This window comes from Hibiscus syriacus, unplaced genomic scaffold, assembly GCF_006381635.1.
Source record: "Hibiscus syriacus cultivar Baekdansim isolate YM2019G1 unplaced genomic scaffold, ASM638163v2 tig00110019_pilon, whole genome shotgun sequence".
NCBI classification, from domain to species: Eukaryota; Viridiplantae; Streptophyta; class Magnoliopsida; order Malvales; family Malvaceae; genus Hibiscus; species Hibiscus syriacus.
Window position 1 is genome coordinate 114,879 of NW_024062567.1, and position 20,039 is coordinate 134,917.

At 34.4% G+C, this 20,039-nt stretch overlaps 1 pseudogene; it reads right to left on the minus strand.

Annotated features, from left to right (window-relative positions):
- The window catches only part of LOC120213021, a 21,467-nt pseudogene extending 10,149 nt beyond the window's left edge, over positions 1-11,318 (minus strand).
- Between the last annotated feature and the right edge of the window lie 8,721 nt (positions 11,319-20,039).

Below are 20,039 nucleotides of genomic sequence, written 5' to 3' on the forward strand. Positions count from 1 at the left end.
GTTAATTTGGGAAGAGTTACTACGGTATACGACAATAAATGATGTAAGTTAACACAAATACTACCATATATATAAACAAGTTATTACTAGTACACGTTTAACTTTGTTTGAGCTTTTATATTGTTAGGAGGCCAACACTCCATTACAGAGGCTGACACCCACGGAGGCTGAGCTTGCCACTGATTGGTGGCAAGCTAGTAAGCGTTTTTTTTGATGGTATGGATGATGAGCAGCCTCCACTTCGAGAGCCATCACCTCACCCAGAGCCATCACCTGATCGACCACACTATATACCTCTATAACGAGAGCCATCACCTATTTTGTCACATCATCGAGCCTCTTCTCCACCATCACCTCATGATAGGCGACCGGCAAAGATGCCACGACATTTATCTCCCTGTTCTCCACCTCTACCTCCACGAGATGAGTTAGGGGAGTTACATGATGAGGTCAATGCCTTGCGTGAGGAGGTCGATACTTCACGCGATGACAATGGTGCATGGCGTGACGAGGTATCTACTTTACGTGGTGAGGTAGCGGCTCTACGTGAGATGGTAGCATCGTTGCAGAATGAGGTTCATACTCTACGCAATGAGATATGTTTAAGATTTTTCACATTTAACTTGATTTACTCGTAATTTCACTTAGATTAACCATTTCACTTAGATTGCTTAGTAAATTCATTCGGTTGCTGCCAATACTGCTAAACAGTTCTAAAATAACCCTGTGAAGTTAGTATTTGTCTTTGTTTTGTCTTTTGGTTGAAGTAATGCAATCCATTCAAGTTTCAATTTGCAGAAGAAGAATAGTCGCAACACGAAACTTAAATCGCAACGCGAAAATGACTATCGCAACGCGAAGTTGACTATCGCAACGCGAAGTTGACTATCGCAACGGGATAATCGCAATGCGAAATAAAAATCGCAACGTGAAAATCGCAATGCGAAAATGACTATCGCAACGCGAATTTTTATTTCGCATTGCGATTATCCCGTTGCGATAGTCAACTTCGCGTTGCGATAGTCATTTCCGTGTTGCGATAGTCATTTTCGTGTTGCGATTTAAGTTTCGTGTTGCGATTTTAAGTTTCAGAAACTATTATTCTTCTGCAAATTGAAACTTGAATGGATTGGATTACTTCAACCAAAAGACAGACAAATACTAACTTCACAGTGTTGCAAATTTAAGTTTCAAGAATAAACTACTACTCTTTATGTTGTCCTTGAACATGCACTAAACTTATATGCTGTCCTTTTAAATGTTTAAAAGTGCTTACTTCCGGAATGTTATTTGATGCATTTTGTGAACTATGATAGAATAATGACTTGGGTGAATACCGTGCAAGTTTGAAACATATTTGTCTTTGTTTTCACTGTTTAATATCATGTCTATTTATTTACTGATTTATGTATTAATTTATTTTTAGCGGCCCGATAAGGTGGATGCTTTACGTCGAGTTTTTCTTACACGACAGGGTTTACGCATCAGACGACGTGCACGTGCCATTACGTCTCCGTTCACCCCAATAGTGCGAAGACTCCGTAAGAAGAAGCCCGACTCACATGTCATCGTTCAAGAGGCATCTCCTATCGTTCAAGAGGCCCCTATCATCCCTCAAGAGTCCCCTCCCACCATTCAAGAGGCCCCTGTCATCGTTGAAGAGGTCCCTCCCACCATTCAAGAGCCCGATTCATACGGCGTAATATGTCAAATTATTGAGAAACCCCCTCACGTGCTGGACACGATGGATGACTGTTGGCTTTTGTATGAGTTACCGGCCAGTACTATTCCGGTAGATGAAGTGGAGAGGAAACAACTACCGGAAACAATTATGGATAATACCCTTTGGGCTAAGACCGCTGTTGATTTTTATCTACATGAGCGGAGCCAAGGGTGTTACGCTGACATATACAAACTCAACGATGATATGCATTTGTTGATTGATCGGTCTTGGTGGGGTGTGTTATTAGGGGTTGAAGACAAAGGCTATTTCGATTGGGGGGTAAGTCTTATATTTCTTATTATATTTCATTTTGATTAATTTTTTTAAATTTATGTAATTCACTAATATATGTCTTTTTTTGTAAAACAACATATTTATGCATGGGTGTCATGTATTCTAATAGTAAGGAAATTGAAGAAAAATAAAAAATACGCGATATACAATTATGCCGATGTCTTTTCACGTAGTTCACTTGAAGAATCAACGACAGGAATCATATGTGTTGGCTAATGGACAAGCTAAACTTTATCCTGCATGGTGAGAGGTCGATAAGGTTAATATTTATTTTTTTTAATATTTTAAAGGTGTTCATAAATAAGTGCGCAATTTGAATTATTACTTATGATTGCAGGTGTTTATCCCTGTTTTGGAACGTACTCATTGGCTTCTCGTCGAGCTTCAGCTCCCATCCCTGAAGACAATAGTATATGACAACATGATAAATTATATATCATTGTCTGATTTGAGAGATATTATTAAGGGATGAAGCTCTCATTTGGCTAAATTCTTGGATGCGATTAATTATTGGACTTATTCTAGAAACAATAAGCCAAAGAAGTTCAATGTTACAGTTATCAGAGACGAGACCGCGCCACAACAAACATCGGAAGCTAGAGGGGATTGTGGTCCTCTCGTATGTATGTGCTTGGAGCATTTGACGAAAGGAAGTACACAGTTTCTACCTCCCACCGATAGAGATAGAGGTGCAGTAGGCTTGTGGTTTCGACATTTTATGGCTAGAGCGATATATGCAAGACACTGCCTACCTGCATCCGCGTTATGAAAGTGTCCATAAACAATTTGTAAGTCAAATGCAAGCGTTGTTAAGTACCTAGAATTCAATAATAATTTGATGTTTGTTGGTTTTAGATGTGTAGAAAGTGTTATTTGAGCAAATGTTTGGTTTCTGCAGGTTAATCCTGAAGTGAGCTGCGTGAAATTGATGTATGGGTGCATAAACAACTGTCTGGGGTACACTTTTTTTGATTTTTTAATTGATTCTTAAAAGTCTTATTTGTTTAATTGATGAGGAAAATAAGAATTATTATCCTTTTTTTGCTTGTTTAATTGATTTGTAAAAATTGATTTGTAAAAGTTGATTTGTTTAATATTGATGTGTAAATAATTCTTATTTGTGCTTGTTTAATTGATTGAAATGTAAAAGTTGATTTGTTGATTTCAAATCATATTGAAGGCAAAAGACCTGTTGAAGGTACACTTTCGCAACGCTAAACTCAAAATCGCAATGCGAAAGCCAAAATTGCAACGCGAAAGTCAATTCGCGTTGCGATAGTCTAATACGATTTGCGATTTTCTCGTTTCGATAGTCAAATACCCGTTGCGATAATTAAATTCGCGTTGCGATAGTCAAATTCGCGTTGCGATAGTCAAATTTACGTTGCGATTTTTGCGTTGCGATAGTCAAATTCGCGTTGCGATAATCAAATTCGCGTTGCGATATTCAAATGAATGTGTAATAAGTGATAACAACTGAACAGATCATGGCAATGTTCAAACTCAAGTTACTAATACATGCCTAACTGAAAATGTTAAAAGTTTACACATAAAATACACATAATAGTCAAATTCGCGTTGCGATATTCAAATGAATGTGTAATAAGTTATAACAACTGAACAGATCATAGCAATGTTCAAACTCAAGTTACTAATACATGCCTAACTGAAAATGTTAAACGTTTACACATAAAATACACATAATACAACGTTTGCATTTAAAAATCACCTAAGTTAATAGTCCCAAAAGGTGAAGCCGGTTGTGATTGGGATTTTGATTTTGATTGCGATTTTGATTGCCTTTTTCTTGACACCATATGAGCTTTGGATTTTGATGAGGATCCATATTTTGGTAGAGGAAAAGATGATTGTGATGGCACTGGTGATCCACATGTCAACCTTGTATGACCACTTTCCTTGCACCGACTATATGTCGATCTCTTCTTCTCTTCACCCTTAGACGGTATACGATCGTGACTTTTTGGTCGGCCAGGTAGCCTTCTGTCCATGGCTGGTGGCAAAACTGTTTGTAAGTCATCTGGTATGTCCCACTCAGAAGGATGTGGAATAGGGTAGATAATCTCGGCATAAGTCTGTCGATATACTTTTGTAGTGTAGCAATCCATAGCGTATGCGCTTGAATCATCTTTGTTTAGTTGAAGAGCAACTTTTATAACATGGCCACACGGATAACCAGATGTTTGCCATTTCATACAACTACACGTCTTTGCATTTAGATCGACAAGCCCGTTTAAGTTATTATCCAGTACTTCAAATAAAGTGTTTGAACATGGTTCAACTCTCCATGACGTTGACTTCACAACACGTTTCGTTATCTTTCTTTTCAGTCCATGGTGTGACACGATGTTCCAATGTTCCTGTAAATTTAAATAAATAATACTTAGTAAAATATATGATAAGTTACGAATTTAAAGAAATAATACCTGCATGGTTTCTTTTCTTGTAGTACCACTGTTGAATAGAGGCTCGAAAAAACTCCATTAACATAGTAATGTGTAATTTCAGGGAATGACGACTTAGAGCGTTGATTGATTCTGCACTATTAGATGTCATGAAACCATATCTTGCTCCAAGTTGATGTACTCTTGACCATCTTTCAAACCCGACATCTTCTAGTGTTTGAGCACACTGAGGCAAAACACGTCTTAAACAATTTATATGCTTTTTAAAATCCACTTCCCGATAAGCTTTTACGCCTTCCAGTATGTCCATTTGTTATTTTTATACCAGCAGACCTTGATTTTAGATTTCTATACAAATGACACCACAAGTCCATGAAAAGCATATGGGAAACACCTTCTAACAGCGTTGTCAATTGAGTTTGCCCTATCAGATATGATTGTCAGATTGCTAATAGGACCTATGCAATCCCTAAGATGCCCCATAAACCATGTCCATGAATCAGAGGTTTCAGATTTACTAACTCCGTAAGCTATTGGCAGTATCCCATTGTTAGCATCCATGGCTATTGCTAATAAGTTTACTATCGACCTTAAATGTGCTCCGTCAACTATAATAACTGGGCCTTTAAATGTGCTCCGTCAACTATAATAACTGGGCGCATGCAAGTAAAAACGAAATCTACAAAATCATATTCACAAGAAATATAATCATTTAAATGTGAAATGCATGTAACTAACAAAAATTAGTCAACAAAATTATATTGATTTATTAACCGCAACACCAATGGCGATAAACAACAACTCAAAGCGTCCATCTCTATCTGTTTTGATATGTGTTACCGACCCAGGATTTTTCAGCTTTAAATTGTGACAATAAGCCGGCAGTTGGGCAAACGATGCTTCTGGTGACCCCCTCAAATTCCAAGGCATAACATTTGGCTCTCCAAGCTTGAGAATATGATACTAATCTTGAACGAGCATCATGTCAGTCATAATTTCATGTCCCCGATATACCCTGCCATTCAAAAATATTAACTCGGCCAGAAAACCACCCAACACCTTTTTGTTTGCTATCTATGGTGAGGAAAAACTTGGGTTCTTGAACATGTATGTTTTCAATAAAGTCCTAACTTGAAACATTTCGCAATCTTTTATCCTCTTGCAATCATATGCCACGTACAGTTTTGTCATAATAACCTTGTTTCGAACGATCTTTGCTTGATTTGTTAACTTTTAGTTGATAGCCATATTCCACACATTTCGTATACAAAGCTATCTTCAAGTCTTCATTTTATCAAAACAATCATCTTTCTTGATACGAATAATTTTGTGTAAAAATCAACTGCTATTTTTACCAACTCTTCTTCGGTATCTGAAGTAATTCTGGCATATTCAGTTATACTCCCGTGGCATTTCTTCGGGACTTCTTCTTCTTCTTTTTCTTTTCAAGGTTATATGAATTACAGAATGGATGTTCAACATGTTCATTCACAGTCGTAACTTCCTCCTCATTATCATCAACAACATCTCCGGCAGCGGCTGTTTCATCATCAAAATTCGAGTATTGACCAATCAAAATCATTACACCAGGGTCTGTTTCTTCTTCTGAAACATCATCAAATCCGATTATTGACCAAGATCAAAGCCAGTTATACTCCCGTGGCATTTTCTTCGGGGACTTCTTCTTCTTCTTTTTCTTTTTCAAGGTTATATGAATTACAGAATGGATGTTCAACATGTTCATTCACAGTCGTAACTTCCTCCTCATTATCATCAACAACATCTTCCTCGGCAGCGGCTGTTTCATCATCAAAATTCGAGTATTGACCAATATCAAAATCATTACACGCAGGGTCTGTTTCTTCTTCTGAAACATCATCAAAATCCGATTATTGACCAAGATCAAAGTCCGGGTATTGACCAAGATCAAATTTCGAATACCGATTAGTACTCACAATTTTTTCTGTTGGCTCATCATCGTCTAACTGGTTAATACGAAAACCGGAATTTGGTGCTGAAAGTTGATTGGGATTTGGATTAGGGAAAGGTTGTTGGGTTTTGAGATTGTGTTTGGTATTGGAAATGTGGTGAAACAAAATTTGCTTGGTGATGAAATTGTGGTGGAACCATTAAATTTTGAGCACCATAAACTGGGGTTGAAAAACTTAGTTGATTACTACCCGCTACTGACCCAACTTCACTACTTCTAGGTTCAACAACATACAATGTAACATCATCTTGCGAAACACTAATGTAAGCAATGAATCGTTCAACATCTTCATTGTCGGTTAACAAATAAACTTTACATTTTCTATGATAAGATAGCCTAAATCCACTTAAGGGCTCTAAATTCAATTTATTTGCAATACGTAACATTAGAGTTTCATAAGTTAACTTTTTTAATGACAGTTTTAGTTGAAGATTCATGGGTAAATGCATATATTGTAAAACACCATGAACATTCTCCCATAACCCTCCAAAACACAAATCTATCCAAACATGATCACATTAGATGATTTCATTATTGTAAATTAATTTACTAAACAAACGAGCTGCGAAACTAAAACCTGTTGCCGGATGGGGAAGGATGTCGTTGGATATAGGAATGGATGTCGCCGGAGAGAGTGATAGATGGAGATGGAATGAGTTGCGATTTAGGGATTTAGGTTATGAGTTACTTCTTCTGCGTAGTTATATACCCAAAACATTTGTGTTGCGAAACTAAAACCTGTTGCGAATTTGAAATTCAGTGTTGCGACAGTCAGAATCGCGTTGCGATAGTCAGAATCGAGTTGCGATTTACATATTCACATTGCGATTTTACAAAATCGCAACGCAAATTTGGAAAATCGCAATGCGATAGTCAAAATCGCGTTGCGATTTAGAGATCGCATTGCGATACTGGAGATCGCGTTGCGATTTAGAGATCGCATTGCGATACTGGAGATCGCATTGCGATTTAGAGATCACATTGCGATTTTGTTGGGCATTTTGGCAAATCAAAAAAAAGTTGATCAAAATCGTATATTATAAGGAATTTTCGGCCACTGAGGTTATTTTCTCTATTTTATATTTTAAAAAAATGCGAATTCGATCAAATCTGTAGAAAAGCATAAATATCAAAGACCAACAATTAAACTCTTGCAGAGATACAACTTCTGTATCCGTCTATTAAAGACCACCTCCGAAGGGACTCGCTCATAAAGGATATTTTTTTTCTCGGCAAAATTAATAACTCTATTTAAGAAATTATCTGAATTGTGTATCTTCTCTAATCCTAAATGTAAGAAAAAGGTATAACACAACAGGGGAACGCTCGTACACAAGTAACTCAAGTGGTAGAGTGCAAACATACAATGACATACTAAACACGAATGGTAAACTACAGACATGTACAACTCATAAGGGAAATGATAAGAGTAGTCAACCACCTTAATCTTGCTGTTGGGATTCTTCCTTTCCTCCAACAACATTATTAGCTTCATTATCTATTATTTAAATATATTATTGTTAAATAATTTGTTATTTTATATATATACACATATGTATGTACATACACGTTGGTACCAAGGATGATATGAATAAACAATTTTCTCTATATCACTTTTTGTTTCTCTCATCCTATATGATATCAGATTTAGAAAATTCATGGGGGTCAAATTTGTTAATCGACGACTACACTTTGCCGACCTTTATTTAAGAAATGATGGTCCTAGATTTGACACGGGGTCAATATATAAACCCTTTGGAAAAGAAGAGGAGGAACATCTCAACGAGGTGAAACAAGGGTGGTCAACAGCAGAAAATTTAGTTTGGTCATAGAAAGAAAGCAGCATTACAATATAATGGAAATAGACTGAAATTTTCAAATCTCCTAAACAAAAGAATAAACTACAAATAACTTGAATTCCTAAGTTAAAAAAAAGTATTTAACGTGGCATTGTAAAAACCTTAACCATCATAATTCAGAGTGGTAAATATTTCCCACATAATTAATCCCACCAACCATATAATGGAAGACTCAATGATGACACTGGCTTGATGGTTTTAACAGATGACCCAATTTGTTTCCATCTTGTAGGATGAAACTTAATGGTCACCACCCCTCCATCACTAAGTGTCGCTAATTTGCGTTTCCTATATATACCACAGGTTGCACTATGGAATGATCAAAATTTGTTCTAAATATCGATATGGGAAAGCAAAGAGGCATTGGCTGTCTATTGTTTCTACTTCTTCTTGTTGGGTTTCTTCATCCTCTTTTACTAGCTGCCTCAGCCATACCCTATACCCGTATTTACTGTCCACCTGAAACCAGGTACGGACGTCGGGTACCACCATGCAAGTTAGAACCTATCCCAGTGTCACCGCCGCCACCAGCACAGATATGCTCACCTCCTCCGCCCACTGAATTGCCTCCACCGCTGCCACCACGGAGACGCCACCCCCCACAACGATTATATGCCCTCCCAACTGCCCTCCCAAGTGCATAATTGACTAATAAACCTTAAAGGCATAGCAAATCAGTAAGTCAGTTTGCCACTGTATTATATGCCCCATGCTATTTGTACTACAAGTCGGCTGGTTCTACCCTTTAGCTGGATCATACTTGTACGTGGAAAGTTGGAGACTACGTTTTTATTTACGTGTAGGTTTTCTCTTTTACTGAATGATTTTGAATTAAAATATAACTCGAGAAATTAAATTTGGATAAATAAAGTACGAAGCATATCCACTTAACCACTGCACCAAGATATTAATTTAGTTATATTTTAATAAAGATATAAGAAAATATATCTTAGACTTTAAAATTATATGATAGAATTATTTAGAGTTATATAATACTTTTATAGTCTCTATAAGTTTTGGGGTTTACTTTATAGATATGAATTTTGTAGGGATGAAAGATTGTTATAAATCGAGTTTTGAGATACATCAGATATATGTATTTATACTTTTCATGATCTCTATGTTTATAGTGAATTATTGTTTCTCTCATCCGAGAAGATAAAATTGAGTCAAGTTAAATCTTATCTCTTGTGAATATTATTTTATGTTGATATCGTTTTTTTATTTTTTATTTTCCACTTCTAAACTTTTCAAATATTCATGCTGCTTGTACATACCGCAAGCAAAGATTCATGTGTTGATGATGCATTTCATATAGAAGGTTTGTGGATATTCTGTGCATTAAATCAAGTATATATAGCATCATCGTTCAATTTCATAATCACGGTTGTATTTAAGTGTTGATAAAAATGAAGTTAACTTGCTATATATGTTTTTTTTTTCTGAAGCAGTAGGTCATTGGGGCAGCAATGTTTTATGCAAAGGTAGGAGATGCTGCCATGGTGTACACAGGACAGGAGATTATAATATGATGCATTTTGTTTTAAAAGTGTAATAAGGACATTATGATATTCATTTGTTTCATTTTGTATGTTTCGGTTTAACTTTGAAATTATTTATTTGGATTTTGGATGAGCATGTTGATGAATATGTAGTTTTAGGCTTATCATTTTGGGGAGCATGTTCAATTTTGAGGCTTTACATGGTTTCTAATATAGTCTAGCATAATGATTTTAATATTCAAAACGCGTAGGTAACAATACTTAACCATTTAGGTAAATTTTGGTATGCTTAGTTCTTAAAATTCAATCAACCAATTGGCTTGAAATTACATAAAATCGACTTGAGTACCCAAATCCTACAATTATGATGATTTGATGTGTTCCTGATGCTTAATGAATGTGTTTGTATGTAGGAATTATGCTTTGTTGGTAGCAAAACAGAGAATCGTAATTAATAATTCTAATGAATTGAGAACGAAGACGATATAAAAGATAGAGAAAGATCAAGATAGAGAAAATCCCATTTCCTTCGATTTTACATGAGGTTTAGATACGAAATTTTAATATTGATGTCTTGTTTAGATTGATAATGAAATTTTAATATTAACTGTCATATAATAAATTTAGTCATGGTAAAATTAACAACGATCAAATCAAAAGATTGTGATTATATAAATTTAAAAATCTTAATAGACGAAGGATTGACAGCTAAATTACAATTGGTGGAGGAGGTACGACATGCTAGATGAATATGCTCAACACTAGTAGAAAAGATGAATTGTTTATATAAGCTTAAACATGCATGTCCGTTTTGCAAATTGGTGTCTATCCATAGAAAACTCAAAAACATGATATTTTCTTTAAATAATTGTAAATACTATACCAATTCGTATAATATTAAATCTTTGATATCTAAAAGTAACAAAAATAAAAGATAAAAAAGGAAGAATCTAAAGGGGTCCCTTTGGGATATCTGATTTTTATGAAAGGGCTAATTATAAGGCAATTAAAGATAACGCTACAGATACCATATCTCTAAAGACGAAAAACAAAAGTTGTAGATAAAAAAAAACAAAGTAATGATATGACAATGTCCCAATGGATGTGAATCCCAATCTTGTAAACTGACGAAGTTCCAAGCACAAAATTCTACGTCTTTATACCAACAGAGCATGATGAAGGTGAAGGGAAATGGTACAAGGATTGTTACAGGTTGTGAGTTGAGTCTGAGTCGGACATATTTTGGCATGTATATGGCTTTAGCACATCGCACACTGACATGGGTCCACCACTGCATTTCAAGATATGATGGTGATTGCCAACTAAGTGCTGTTTGATAATGGACACCTTCTATTCCTTACTTCAAATCTAAGCCTCACCTTGTATGTAGGCTTCATTGCATACTTTGTTCATATTTTATACGATTTAATCTTAATTTCATTGATATAGAGAAAACTGTGATACGGCCTCTCAAGCATAATTGATAGACAGATACGACCTCAATGAAATTATCTCACCTGAACTCATCTTTGTTTTACCTCTTTATGGAAATAGAACATTGAGATATCGACCAACAACCGATCTATCATTAATTGAGACTCTTCGTCTAAACTAAAAGAAAGGTGATTAATGGGTTATAATAATATATTTTCTTTTCAATGCAGCGTTAAAAATGCAAATTGCCAAATCCAAACCCCAACCTTTGCCTATATATAAAAGACCCTAGTCCACCAACCTCCGTGAAAAATAAACAATCTCAAACTTACAACTAACCCTGCCATTACCAAACTATGTCCATTTCCATATCCACTCAAGTTCTTCAAGGTTTGCTTGGAGAATTCCACTCCAGAAGGTTGCTTCTTTCTACACCAACCTCAGCAGCTCCTCCGAACCCAGAAATCCACCGCAATTCGTCGGACACTTACACCGGTAACAACAGCTTCGATACCAACATTGTTATGGTTCTATCAGTCCTCTTGTGTGCCCTTATTTGCTCACTCGGACTCAATTCCATCGTCAGATGTGCATTAAGGTGCTCGAATTTAGTAGGTTCAGAATCCGGAGCGAACACCTCGGGCCGGTTAGCCAACAGAGGGGTGAAGCGTAAAGCCTTGAAAGAAACCGTTGTGACCATCGCGCCTGTAGATCGTGAGGGTCTGATGCATAGTTATAGGTGAATTAGCTTTGTCAGAATTTTTTGTTTATTGTATCAGTGCAACCAATAATTCAGCTTTTTGACTTGGATATTAGAACTAGAATAGCATTTACAAGCAAGTGTATATTTAAGTTGTAGATTGATGTAAAGTTTGAAATCCCAGCTTCAGAGATAAAAAAAAAAAAAACACTATGATTGCTGTTAGAAAAAAAATTGTTTTTTAAGGCTATTAATAAAGTAAAATGTCAGGTGCTTCAAAATATAAATAATAATTAATCAACTTTAAGCATATTCTCATGTCTAAGTGCATTATAAATTATTTAGTTGACTTTATTAGTGATGAGTAGTTCTGGAATTATAAACAATCACTGTGAAATTGCTAAACGAAGATAAAATGAGGGGGCATATATAAAATTACTCACTTTGCATTACCAACAATACGAAGCACTAAACAGAGGGTTGAGTGTTTGAAACGCAATTTCTTGAAGCAACAAAAATGAATGGAAGGTGAAGATGAATCCACTATGGGTTGAAGAAAAAGGTGGATTTTGTTTCATAGTTATAGAGGGGCTGACTCATAACCTCACTACTGCCGCCAAGTTTTAATTTGCCTTAATCCATATCTGCATGAGTAAAATATGATTTGAATACAGATGCTAAACAAACAGAGGGTTGAGTGTTTGAAACGCAATTTCTTGAAGCAACAAAAATGAATGGAAGGTGAAGATGAATCCACTATGGGTTGAAGAAAAAGGTGGATTTTGTTTCATAGTTATAGAGGGGGCTGACTCATAACCTCACTACTGCCGCCAAGTTTTAATTTGCCTTAATCCATATCTGCATGAGTAAAATATGATTTGAATAACAGATGCTAAACAGATAACTTTAATATATGATATATTATGAATTAAATCACATTCTCAAGCATAACAAAAACCAAAACCATAATTTAAAACATCCAAAATATACATTGAGATAAATCACAACTTTGTAATTCCTATCTCCATCCCTCTGGATTTGATAGCACTCAAGCATCATTAAAAAGAAGTAATGCAACTAACAGGGCACCATAAATTGTAGGAAATCATTAGAAAGGTGTGTTGAGCTACTACCTCACTAGTTGACCATTAAAATTGGTGAGGGAACTCATTCCCAGCCAAAAGAATTGAGCTGAAGTAACCCCGTACCCAGATTCAAAAATAGTATTGAGAGATCCAACCTACGAGAGAAAGAAAGAGATTACAAGCAGACTAGACATAGTTAACCTTAGAAGGAATACCAGTGAGAAGACAGACAAAAGTTTCCATCGCCAGAAAGTTGTGTTGGTGAAGACAACGCATTTGGTGGTGGAAAATGATGGGAGGGTATTGCCTGAGGATGGCACTGGCCAAGAGAGACGCGTAACAGAACATACAACATTGACAAGCCAATCCATAAGGTTCCATATTGAGAATAGTATAGGTGTGGTTATGATTTGTTGTTTAGTTGTAGAAATTGGCCAGGAAAAGCTAGTTAGAAAAATACCTCATATTGTAGAAATATATGGATGTAATTATAGTGAAAACATCCCATTAAAGCCTAAAAGAGAATAACATCAATGATAGAAATATCAAAATTTGATGTCTCGTTGAATATTAACACAAAGAAATTCTACGGGTCAATGATGAGATTAACAGGTTTAGCTTGGTTTACCATCACAGTAAGAAAAGAAACAAAATTGTCAAGATCCAGATGACTAAAAGAGATTCTCATGAAAATCGATCATATTTCAATTTGTTTTCACTTTCCAACCCAACCGATACTATTTATCTGGAATACCTTTAGCAAACACAAGTTTCATTAAATGTTGTTATATCACAGCTCCATCAGAACAAAAGTAAATATGTTTCCACTTTCCAACATGAAATTGCTTTTCCTCTGCTCTCCTCTTCTTTCCATTCTGTTTTACTCTGCTCTCCTCTTCTTTCCATTATGTTTGCTTACATTTTTTTCCTTTGTTAAAACTTGAAGTTTGGGAAAATATCAGGTTTTAAAATAAATACATAAATAGACAAACTTGAAGTCGCCATCGATCTTTGAGTTAGGTAAGTCGAATACCTAAAAATATCTTTCAAAATAATTTTAAAAGATAAAAAATTGATCTGCATTTTACCAGAAATTCATTTTGAAAACAGGTTCGAGAGCCGGTTACGTGTGGGGGAAGGATTAACACCCCCACAACGCCCGAAATCGGTACCTAAACGATTATACGTCATTTAAATATTGAAATTGGAAAATTCGAATAACATTTAAATTATGATCATTTTTTGGAAAAATAAAAAGAATATTATTTTATATGAATAATCCTCAAAAATACCTCCCTAGTCAATTAAGGGATTATTTTTATGGATTCCTTGTACAAAATAGAATTACCCTAAATTTTAGATACAATAAATATATATAAAAAATAAATTCATTTAAAACATAAAAGATGTTATCTTATTCAAGCAATCCTTAGAAACACACACTTAGTTAGTTAAGGGGTATTTCTTTGAATTACTCATATAAAATAATATATAAAAATTTTATTTTATTAACAACTTTATAAATATATAAATAAAGGATTAAAATAATAAATATAATTATTTTAGGGATTAAATTATAAAAATAATGAAAGATCAAGGCCATAATTACAAATAATTCATATTTTAGGTACTACAATTGTAAATAAACCAAAAGTATTATTAGAATTAAAAATTTAAATTCAAGGATTAAAGTAAAAAGTAATTAAAATTCATGGCCATAACAGAAAAGTCATATAATTGAGGTACTGAAATGATAATTTAACCCTAATTATTATTCAGGATTAAAATAAAACTATTAAAATTGAAGGACTAAATCAGACATTTTACACAAAATACATATAAACACGTTTAGTGACTAAAATAGAAACAAAATAAAATTTGAAACCCAAATTAAAATATAGGGAAAATTCATTCAGTGACCAAAATGGAAATTTACATAATATAGGGGCTGCGGGAATGATTGACCCGAATTGAAAGCAACTCAAATCGAAATTAACGCAAACCAAAATAAATCCAAATCGAATTTTAACTCAATCTGAAAGCAACCCGAACCAAATTTAACCCGACCTGAAAGCAATTCGAACGAAAATTAATCCGAACTAAAAGTAAGAATTTTATTGTAAGATTGAAAACAATAACAAATAAAGTTTATTTATGTTACTTGTAATAAAAAGGCAAAAGAGTACCTTTTACCCCTATAGTAGATGTTGAAAACATTTTGATGTTTCGATATAACAAACTAAGATAAATGAATTTTAAGATTTTTCAAATGATTTTCTAAGTATATTCGATACAATTATTCGAATATCTAAATATTACTCCAAGTCTTTCAAAGTTTAATTTCAATCCTTACTAAAGTGTAAAATTGTATTTTATACTTAAAATATTTTTGAAACAATTTTCACAAAGTATTTCGAACAAAAAACGAGCCAAAAATTCAATTTTCAAAGGGATGTACCGATGCACTACTTCATGCATCGATGCACTCCTAATTTAATTGAAATTTCCAATGCATTTAGTGCACCGATGCACAAGCCATGCATCGATGCACCGTTGAATATTTTGAAACATCGAATGCATTCAGTGCACCGATGCACAAGACATGCATCGATGCAGCCTGGTTATTTTGTAACATCGAAGAAGATTTGTGCACCGATGCACACCCTAGTGCACCGATGCACTTGGATAGCCAACAGTCGAAATATTTGAATTTTACACTTGATGCATCGATGCACCTTGACTATTCATCGATGCACACACGCTCCCAACTGATTTTATTAATTGTTTTCACATAATAAAAACTTTATTAACTACACTAATGATCCCCAACGTTCAGAAATGATCCAAGGAGTATTTAAACAAGCTTAGAAGCCATTGATAAAAAAACAACAATTATCAAATAATCAAGAGAGAATCAAAGAGAAAGCATCAAACCTCAAGTTTGAGCATTTTCAAGCCTATTTCATTCAATATTCATTTTTGCTTTCAAGAACACTTGTTGTGCTCAATTGTATTATTCTTGAGTGTTCTTTCTTTATTCTAGAATTGTACAAACATCTTTCCTTGTGAGAATTTTCTTGTAAGTTTGTAAAATTTGTATTGTTCTCTTTGGGAGAGAGTGTTCTTAAGAATTTGGGGTATAATTCTTGAGGGATTTGTAAGGTTACTCTTTTTCCTCAAAAGAAAGACAAATTAGTGAATTTGTGGAAAATCCTTAGTGTTGATAGCTAAGGTAGTGGACGTATACTTTGGTTGAGAATGTCGAACCACTCTAAATCGTTGTGCAAATATTTTCAATTTTCTGCAAAAACTTCCACCAAAATTTTTATTGCTAATTCACCCCCTCTTGGCCTATTTTGTCGATCGATTAACTCAACAATTGGTATCAGAGCCTCACTCATTTGAAGGTTTAATTGCCTCTTGAGTCGATTTGGGAAGAGTTTTATCGATAATCAAGTCATCAATGACCTCCACTTTAAACTCCGACTTCGGTCTTGATTCATTGCCTGTCAACAAGCCTCCTTTTTTCAATAGAGCTAATTATGCTTATTGAAAGAATAGGATGATGTATTTCATTCAAGCAAGTGACATGAGAGCATGGAATATTGTAGAAGACGGATACATCAAGCCTTCTACTCATCCAAGATTATGGAGTGAATGAGAGACAAGAATGTTTCAGCTCAACTCCAAAGCCATTCATATTATCTTTTGTGCTCTTAGACCGGATGAATACGACAGAGTTTCATCTTGTACAACCGACAAGGAGATATGGGACAAACTACAAGTTACTCATTATGGCACAAACGAGGTAAAAGAATCTAAAATTAGTCTTCTAACTCATAGCTATGAAAATTTCAGGATGAAACCGGATGAAGATGTCAAAGTTATGACGGATAGATTCTCTACGATTGTCAATAGTCTCAAATCATATGGAGAGTTTATTCCAAATGACAAGCTTATAAGGAAGTTAGTTTACTCTCTTCCAAAAGCTTGGCAATCAAAGAATAAAGCAATCATCGAGGCTAAGAACTTAAAATCCTTGACCCTCGATGAGCTTATTGGCTATCTTCTCACACATGAAATGATGCTTAAAGAAGAGGAAGACCTCGAGAAAAGAGACGATCCAAAGAAGGAGTTGGAAAAGAAGAAGAATGTGGGAGTTGTTCTTAAATCCACAAGAGATGAGAGTGATTCGGATGACGATGACGAGGAAATGATATTAGTTGACAAACGGTTCAGAAAATTAATGAGGCCCAACTGAGGAAGAAAATTCAAATGAAATGAAGGATTAAATAATGAACCAAAAGAGAAGGACCCGATCATTTGCCATGAATGCAAAAAGTCGGGGCATGTCAAATATGATTTCCCACAATTGAAAAGAAAAGGTCAATCAAAGAATAAGCACAAGGCTCACATGGCTATATGGAGCGATGAAGAAGGTTCAGATGAAGAGGAACAAAAAGTAGCAAACTTGTGCTTGATGACATTAGAGGAAGATTCTTAGGTAACCTCTAACTCATTTAATTTTGAAGATTATTCGTTTGACGAGCTATTAGAGGAATATAATGGGTTGGCTTCGAATTATGAGAAATTATTTTTTAAATATAAAAATGATATTTCAAAATTGAAAAATAAAAATAATCTCATATCCAAGACCAACAATGATCTTGAAAGTAAAATAAAAATTTTTCAAATCAAACTAGAAGAGTTTGAAAAGAAAAATTCGGATTTGCATAATTTACTTTCAAAGGTCATTGATGATCATCAAAAGAAAATTGATGATCTTAAAGCTTCTTTTGATAATGTTGGAACAAAACGTTTTGAAAATGGAGAAAATTCAAAATCCAACTTTGTTAGAAAAAGTTTTAAAACTACAATCATAGAGGTCCCCGAAGAACCTTAATGGAAAAATCTTTAGAAGTATATGGGTTCCTAAAGAACTCATTACTACTAAAGATAAAGATATCCTACACAAATTGATACCTAAGGGGACTAGAATTTTGGAGACTAATGAATATGGACCCAAAAGAATATGGGTACCAAAAATAAAAAATTAATCTATATTTGTAGGGAAATGAGCATTGTTACAAGGCACGAGAAACAAATTTAAACTCATGGTACCTTGATAGTGGATGCTCAAGATATGTGACCGGAGATAAAAGCCAATTCATAGAGCTCAACGCCAAAAATGGAGGAGAGGTGACTTTTGGTGATAACTCAAAAAGTCTCATTGAAGGTATATGCACTATAGGTAATACCTACTCCATACAAATTAAGAATGTTTTATATGTGAATGGATTAAAGCATAATCTATTGAGTATTAGTCAATTGTGCGATAAGAGATTCAATGTCATGTTTGATATTAATGGTTGTAAAGTCATTGACATTGCATCTAATCGAATTATGCTTGTTGGTCATAGAATATGAAACATATACATGGTGCATTTAGATTTTATAGATATGACTAATTTATGCCTAGTTGCTAAGGATGAACATGATAGTTGGTTATGACATATGAGACTAGGACATGCTAGTATGAGTGTTTTGCAACGGTTAATTCAAGGAGATTTAGTTCGAGGGTTGCCTAAACTAAAATTTGATAATGATAAAATCTGTGATGCTTGTGCTAAAGGAAAACAAAAGCGAATTTCTTTTAAATCCATTACTAACGTATCCACTAGTAGAGTATTACAATTGATCCATTTAGATCTTTTTGGGTCATCTAGAACTACTAGCTTGGGTGGAAAACAATATGCATTTGTCTTGGTAGATGACTATTCTATATATACTTGGGTTCTATTTTTAAATACTAAAGATGAAGCATTAGAAAAATTCATCACGTTTTCAAAAGAAATCTAAAACGAAAAAGGTTACTCTATAACTAGTGTTAGGAGTGATCATGGAACTGAGTTTGAAAATCTTGGATTTACTAAATTTTGTAATTCTAATGGTATTAGCCATAATTTTTCATCACCTAGAACCCCTCAACAAAATGGAGTTGTTGAAAGGAAAAATCGAACTTTAGAAGAAATGGCTAGAACCATGCTTTGTGAAAATGATTTGCCAAAATATTTTTGGGTGAAAGCCACAAATACCGCTTGTTATGTTATTAATCGAGTAATGATTAGGCTTATTTTGAAGAAAACTCCATATGAACTTTTTAAAAATAAAAAGCCTAACATTAGTTATTTTCATTCTTTTGAATGTAAATGCTTTGTTTTAAAACAACTGTAAAGAAAATCTTGGAAAATTTGATGCTAAAAGTGATGAAGGAATTTTTTTGGGCTATTCCTTAAATTCTAAAGCTTATCGAGTATTTAATAAAAGAACTTTAGTTGTAGAAGAGTCTATACATGTTGTTTTCGATGATAATTTCCTTCCAAGGAAGGATTCTCGTGTGAATGATGATGTAGGTATTATAAACACAAATGACGTTAGACATGACGTTGGAGAACCATCATCAAAGGAAGAAACGAAATATGAGGAAACTCAAGATCCTCTTGAGAATCCAACCATTGAAGAAAGGGAAGTCTCTTACCCAAGGGAATACAACTATGTCAAGTATGGTGAAATAATAGGTGATCCATCCAAAGGGGTAACAACTCGATTTCTCTTAGAAATATATGTAATTATGTTGTATTTATTTCATGCATAGAGCCTAAGAATATTAAAGAAGCATTAAATGATGAAAATTGGATTATGGCTATGCAAGAAGAGTTAAATCAATTTGATAGAAGTAGAGTATGGACATTAGTTGAAAGGCCTAGTAACAAATCTACTGTAGGTACTAGATGGGTATTTAGGAATAAGCTTGATGAAAGTGGTAATATAGTGAGAAACAAGGCTAGACTTGTTGCTCAAGGCTATACTCAAGAAGAAGGCATAGACTATGATGAAACATATGCTCCCGTAGCTAGGATGGAAGTAATTAGAATGTTATTAGCATTTACATATTTCAATGAATTTAAATTATATCAAATGGATGTTAAAAGTGCATTTTTAAATGGTTTTATAAAAGAAGAACTATAT